The sequence below is a fragment of the Pyxicephalus adspersus genome, chromosome 4, assembly GCF_032062135.1.
Source record: "Pyxicephalus adspersus chromosome 4, UCB_Pads_2.0, whole genome shotgun sequence".
Taxonomy (NCBI): domain Eukaryota; kingdom Metazoa; phylum Chordata; class Amphibia; order Anura; family Pyxicephalidae; genus Pyxicephalus; species Pyxicephalus adspersus.
Genome location: NC_092861.1, coordinates 80041660 through 80049489, shown reverse-complemented (window position 1 = coordinate 80049489; position 7830 = coordinate 80041660).

Sequence of the window (7830 nt, the reverse complement as noted above, 5' to 3'; positions counted from 1 at the left end):
GCGCGTACTTTCGCGCTTCCAGCGAGCGCGGATTTTATTGATGAATCAGGGGCATTGTCTATAACATACCTTTTAGCACCCAACAAGCAAAAAAGTACTCAAAATAGGTTATCCTAGATTAAATTAAATTTGATATTACTTTTCTTACCTACATTTTAGAACTTTTTTGTTTACAATCTGGTATGGAATGTTCATGGGAAGACAATAAGTGTCTAACAGAAAAACTGTTACCTGCACCGTGATATCCCCATAGGAGGCTTTTTAGACCTCTTATAATAGCAAAAAAAAAATTGGGAAAAAAAAGGTGTGCAAACAGGCCCTGTCACTTAACAGAACCCTGTAATGTTGAAGTAAGCAAGGGGCTTGGTATGATACAATAAAGGGATGTGGATACTTGATGTACCCTCTCCTGGCTACCCAGGCAGTATATATTTTTACTGCTGCTGCACTGGGATCCTAGACCCACTTCAGCTGATACGGGTCCCCTATGGGGCCTTGAATACAAAATTTGCCATAATGCTTACAGCTGCGGATGTCAATGAGGGTTTGTTTGAAAGTGCTTCTTTGCAAAAATGTAAAACAAAAAAATAATTTACATAGTCTGGGCACTTTCCCCTTAAGACAAAGTTTTTTGTGCATATGTCATCCCCAATCTTATTGCATATCATCATTAATAAGCATGTTGTGATGTTGTGTTCTCATGGCACTAAGTTCTGTTCATTTATAAACTCTGTAAACATATAAACATATTTATTTAATGGATTGAATAAAAATGATTAAACACATTTGTTCTAAATGTTAACTACAAAAGTAAACTTGCCTGACCCTGACCTGCCATAATAGGTACTTTAAAGACTCAATAAAAATTCACATGTATATTCTCCTGCTATTGCCCTTACACCCAGCACATTGCAGCAGCGGCAGCAGATAATGAATGTAATGTATGACTTCTACCCACTGTTTGGTGACAATTTAATTACCTAAGTCTGTGTTTTTTGAGGGCATCATCATAAATAGGATTTCTAGTTGCATGCAGGCTACCATTGTGTGTCTGGATGTCTTTTAAGGTCAGAGTAAATAGAGACAGAAATCAGACAGCAATTATCGGCATTATCTTCATTGGTTAATGCATTACCTCTACACGTACCACTTTTGTGTGGAATCTATTTCAGATTCTTAGATTTACCTTAACTTTCCAAAACATCCACTCTTAAATATCAGATTCAGAACATTTTTAAATTTGACTTTTTTTTCATTGCTTTATTTTTTCAACCTGCCTATATCAGAAAAAATAAATAAAAATGGCCAAGCTATCTAGTTCTCCCCCATGGTATTCATTGATTAATAATATATGAGTATGGCAAAAAGATTAAGATAGATTTCCAGTGCATCTAAAACATGCACTTAAATATATATATTTAAAATAATGTTTTGTATATAATGGCTCCAACAATAGCTCTCCCTATTGTCATTAGCTCTATCTTTCAACTTGTGTGTCAATATGGAGGACAAAGCAGCAAAAGATAGCCTGCCAATTGCCTCTCCCAACTGCATCCAGTTGGCACCGTTGTGGGCCTTCTATAGATTTCAGATCATGATCCAGCTGAAAAAAAATATATCTTTGAGTAATTTAAAAGTAAATAGCACAAAAAATATGAAAATATACAATGAATAAAAAAACAAGATATCTTCCATTTCATGGACAATAGTTTTTTAATTCCAGGCTGTCCTAGATCTGCCCCTGCTATTAACTAGACAGTGAAAGAAGAACCAGCACAGTGATGAGCTAATCTTCCTGTCATTCTGTCTGCTGCTCCTTTCAGCTCATGAACTGATTGTCTGCTTCTGCTGCTTTTTCCTTTTACACTCGAGACTTGCTATAACAGAACTGAAAAAATGCTGATATCAAGTCAAATCCTGGTAATTAAAGCAGTATTATTTAGAAGCGATACAATGGATACATTGAAAAGAGATGTAAGCTAAGCTGCCTATGATCAGGGTTTAGCCATAATATTATTTCTATAACACTGCATCACAAAAAAATAAATATTGTCTGCTACTTGGTCCAATCCATGTGTCCTATACTAAATCAAGTGTGCTGAATCCAAATACGATTCTGCCTAGAACGTCAAGATCTTAAGGTAATTACATGTGTAGAGACGATTAGCTACATTCTCTCCTTCCACAGTTACTATGTGTTGTGTTAGCACAATTTATTTAATATCAATTATGTCTCACCAACAATAATGCTTTACCAGTATATACTGGTATATGTATACCATATATGAGGTCATCCTAAAGGAACGCAGCATATCCTTTAACTGGTATCCTTATAAGGTAAAATATTGGTTTAAGGAATGATCATTGGTCAGTACTGGTAAAACACTGGCCATTGTCTCAGTTCCTTCCTGAGTAGTTAAAAACACAGTGCCATACCTAATGAACTAGTCTTGACCAGAACTAGCAGGATGCAACATGTTTCTTTGATTATCTGCCAAGTTATTGATTTCCAGCAGAATCTTTGGGTGAATTCAGTTTTCATCCGCAGCTAAGTATCTTTTGTTACAGCTTATTAATTGTTATTACAGTATTGCATTGTTTTGTCTATCTATCTATCTTATTATTAAATAGTATAATCGTTCAAGTCTTTGTGTATTCTCTCTTTGTACACTTCAAAATCAACCCATCAATATTTGCATAAACTGTAACAAAATATATCCGTGACATAACACTATGTAATCTGTATACATAACTTACTTTTTGCCTCATAGTTCCATGACATTACAAAAATGTAGTTTTATGTTGCAACAAGATATACATAAACAACATAAGTGTTTCAGGTACTTGCTTTTGCGGCTCTCCGCTGTCTTCTATTGCAGAAACCAGCAGTAGTCGCCCATCATGTTGGGGTTGCACCGGCCTTGATGTCTTGTTTCCATAACAGAAATGTCCTGGTGCAACATATCCCCTTGTTCATCACTCACATCACCCAAATTTTGTGGGAAGAAGTCCAGATGGGAATGTAAGAAATTAATTTTAAATGACATTCGGCAGCCAAGTTGATGGTATGCTGTTTAGCATGTTGTTCACGAGTTGAGCCTGGTTTTCAGCTTGCTGGTTGCCCAGAAAGTTTTGTGCAACTAGCACAAATGAATCCAAAGTTCAAGTGGGTTGAGTTTGTCTCTGAATGTGGCATCACGCATTCATTTGTGGATTTGGGGACCAACAAAAATGCCTGCTTTCAGTTTAGCATCTGTTATAATTTTTCCAAACGTGTCCTTCAGATACTGAAAACCCATACCATCACAATCCATTGCAATGACAATGTTTTTCATTAATCCAAGTTTAATATGAAGTGTCGGAAGGTATACTTTCTGTGGATTAATGAGTGATTTTTGCATCAAGTTGTACTGGCCAACAGTGTGTTCAGGTCTGGATGGCCATTCTTTTACTTTGTAATGGTTGCTGTTATCACGACACAGGCACAGAGAGCACATATATTTTGTATATCCCAATTGCAAGCCAAGAAAGAGTGCCACCACCTTCAGGTCACCACAAACGTTCCACTCGGCATGGGCAAGAGGAACAGAAGTTTTTTCGTTACCTTTATGCAGCAATACAGCAATCAAACTTGCTTTGCTTGAGTCTATGAACAATCTCCACCGCTCTGGTATGTATTCACAACCTAACTATTATCTGGCCACTCTCGTCAGTACAGAAGCAAATGTTGTTTTCCAGCTTGTAATAACCTGCAAACTTTGTGTGACGATCAAGAAAGTGTGAAGTTGTTGTTCCTTTTTGTAGCAAATTTCACTCCTGGAGGCTAAATTTTCACCTAATCTGGAGGCTAACAGTTCAGACTTCTCTTTTGACAAAAGCAGGTCCCTTACTAGATCATCTGAATCTGATAGGCTTATAAAATGTGGCTTACCGTCTTCAAATTGGGGTTCAAAACATTCAATAACATCGACATCACCCTCCTGTTCCTCATCCAACATGTCACGGTCAGTAACAACAGATGTAGGAGGGACTGGCACTGGATTCTCTGCATCATATGGCACTGGCCTCAGAGCAGAATTACAATTAGGATAGACATTTTTTGACTTAGTCTTCTTCGAAAACCCAGCAATTTTACTCATACAGAAGTAGCAGTCTGATGCCACAGTCAGTCTGCCACAAATGTAGCAAAAATTGTCCGGTTTACTAACACAGCTGCCCCTACTCATCTTTTTCTCAAAACAAACTATCTTTGGCCTAGATATACTATCCAATAAGATGGTTGCGCACAAGAGACCAGCCCTTGGTCCATCTCACCTTATTTAACTATTTCTGACGTCAGCTCACTGACTTGCCCAGCCGCTGCTGGAACATGCATGCCACCAGGGGCCGTGATTCAGCAGAGGCGGCAGCAGGCATACTGGTAACTGCAACTGTTATAATGTTCCCATGTAAAAATACATTACCCAATTAACTACCATTTAAACAGATATAGCATGCCTATAACTTAAAATCTGTACGTGATAGGCAAATTCTGAGTTCAGATTTGGAATCAGCACACCTGATATTACGTAAATCACATGTGTTATTCCCAGTAGCAAAATTGTTGTTGTTCAGTATAATTTTTTGCACAGGGTATTTGCACATTATGGCACACTAAGGCAACGTACACAAGTTAGACTTTTGTTGTTGGAAAGGATCTTTCACAACCTTTCCAAGGACAAAAGACTGAAAGATGCATGAAGGAGCATTGTACATACAGCGCCGTTCTGCTCTATAGAGAGGTGCAGGGGAACGAGCAAGTGGCACCCAACTGCGCTCTTTCCCTTTATTTGTATTACGGTCATTCGTGGATCTGTCATGAAGGATCCATGAATGACATTGGACAGCTGCTGTACACGTCAGATTCTAATTCGTTCTACCCTTGAAACAATAACACTGGTCAACAAACATTTTCTTGACAAACAGAATAAAGTCATTTTAGGTTATGTTTGATGCACAAGTATTGGTTTTGCTAGATTGGCTCTAAATTTAATGACCTTAAGAATAACCTCATACAAAACTAATAAAAATGAAAATTAAACAAAATTAAACTAGATAAGCTTACGTATACAACATTAAATTTTTGAAATACTTAATGTCAATATATTATATTTTTAGTATATTTACAGAACTAATCACAAAGAAGTAATGGAAAAACAGTTTGTATGATTTCCTTTTATGGACGTTGAAGGCTCCAGCAGTAGTCTGGCATCATGTGTCTATGCCAAAGTTTTCTGGAATTTTTTGCAAATGGCTATGGAAATAGTGTACGTTTATGCTCATAAGTAGCACCCACATTGTTTTAGTTTAAGAGCAAGTTTTGTACCAGATCTTCATAATTTTGTGCTTATGTTTTTGTGGTCTATGGTTACCCAAGAAGTTATTGACAACCATGACCTAGCTGTGCCAGGCAGAAGCTTTATCAGTCATGTAACCTGTGAAATTTGAATCATCTATCAGTTTTCGAATCTGGGGTCCATCAAAGATTCCTGATTTTAAATTTTCAGTACTCAATCCAGGGAAGAATCCACAAATGTATTTGGTTTCAATAGGTTTTTATTAGGACTTTTCAATTTTTAAGGAAACTTTACAAATAATAGAAATATTCATTGTATAAAATACACAGCAAAATCAAACAACAAAGACAAAACAAAACAGAAATAAAAAACAGTGGTAACCGGTACAGTGCTTAGATAACAATTCTACTACCTTGTAGTGTAACAGGGCTAATATTTGAGATATATGATGCCTGAGAAACACTAGCTACCACTAAACCAATAAAAAAAAACCCTTTACCTCTGGATGTAACCTATCAACTGTTATACTGATGGACAAAATAAATATATATAAAAAATATTAAAATAAATAAAAAGGGGGGATGGATAGGGAGGGAGAAAGTCAGTGGCTGTTAGTGACTAAAATTCTTTCCCTTAGAACCAGATCGTTCCACGAACTTTACTAGAAAGGAGGTATATTAGGCAATGAAAATACTCTCCAGGGTTCCAAAAATTGTGGAGAACTTTTCCCGGGTATCATTCAGAATACTAGATAGTGGTTCATTTGAAAAATGTATTATACAACTGGTGCAGCACTTTGTGATATGGGATAGCTTGTTTCTTCCATTTTTTTCATCATATGTGAGTTCAGAGCAGGAAGTGGTATGGTAAAAAAAAAAATGTATCTGTTTTATGGATATCCAATTCCAATTGAGTCTCATATAATTTAGAGAGAATCTTCTCGAATTGTGCACAAACGGTTGCTGGATTGGCTGTAATATTGCCGTTGGGAAGTTTAAGCTTTATCAGTGTCGCAGAGAAAGACCCGGGGCTTAAAACATGGGTAGGGCTTATTTGCCTCTTAGACCACCTGATTTGTTTCTCCACTTGATAGTACAACAAAGCATTTAACTCTACCCTGGTCTTTTGCACACCTACCCCCAATTGCTTAGACGGACTGTTTTTCAACTTAGTTTTAAGACTATCTAGTCATTCTGTGATTTACTTGATTTTTATATTTCTCTCTTTTTTCTGTCGTGAGGCCAGTTGAACTAGAAAACTCCTCATAGTCGCCTTATGGGCGTCCCAAAGAGAAATGGGTGAAGTCACAGAAGAACTGTTAACGTCAAACTAAAAACAACGTTTTTTTCCATCACTTGAACCCTTGACAGGGTTGATAACAATGTATCATTTAGGCGCCAATTAAATTCATTGGACTTGGGTATCAATGAGACACACTTAATCAATACAGGAGAGTGGTCTGACCATGGGGTAGCCAGAATAATTTCGATCTACGCACCAGTGGAAGAAACTGTAAACCGACAAAAATATGATCAATACGGGTTAAACTATGTGATGAGAAATAGAATGTATAATCCTTCATCCTGGAGTTGGTGTTGCTTTCACAGTATTATTTGTTAGATGTTTGGAGAAATTCTGAAAATGTTTGGAACTGAGGAGATAGTGATTTTCGGATCAGAATGGTCTAGTTTAGGATGCAATATCAAATTGGAATCTCCCATCGCCAACAACGTACCTTTCACATGCTTACTAATAACAGAGAATAAATGAGTGAAAAATCAAATTTGATGATTATTGGGTGCTTAATAATTAACCAAAGTGATGTCAGCATCTCAAAATGAGTAGTTTTTGTGGAAATACTTCGGGCACGATGAGGTAGAAAACCTTGTTTCTTGCAAACCTAAAAAGCTGTGAATAGATAAGAAGTAATGAAAAATTTTCGGCCATTTGTTGGGGGAATTAAAGCCCTTCACATTCTGGAAAATAATCACAAAATTAGATGACACAATAAAAGAAAATACATTTGAAGTGCTGATAATGCCTGTCATATCCACCGACCTACCTCCAGGGCATAACGGCAATTAGCGAGGATATCATCCAGAGAACATAAAATATAAAAACACCAAGGGGTAGAACCAGGGAAGAGAGGTACCTTATTTAAACCAACATTTTAGCACGAAAAAGGTAACATTCATCTATGCAGATATTTGTCATGCATAACAGCAGGACTAGTAGCGGAGGTCACCAATACCCCCGCGTGAGCCGCTTTATTCTGAGAATAGGTCTATACAATATACTAACTCATTGCAGGAAGTCCTCCTACTGGATTGGGAGCTAGCCAAAATTATAAAACATTTCAAAGGCTTATCGCGAGGAAAAAATTTGCAGTTGCATTGTTTTAGCATACAAAGTGCATAACCAAGTAAGTCAATGATAGGCTCTTATATTATCAATCAGAAACAGAACCAGTCAATAAGTTATGAGCAATACTAAG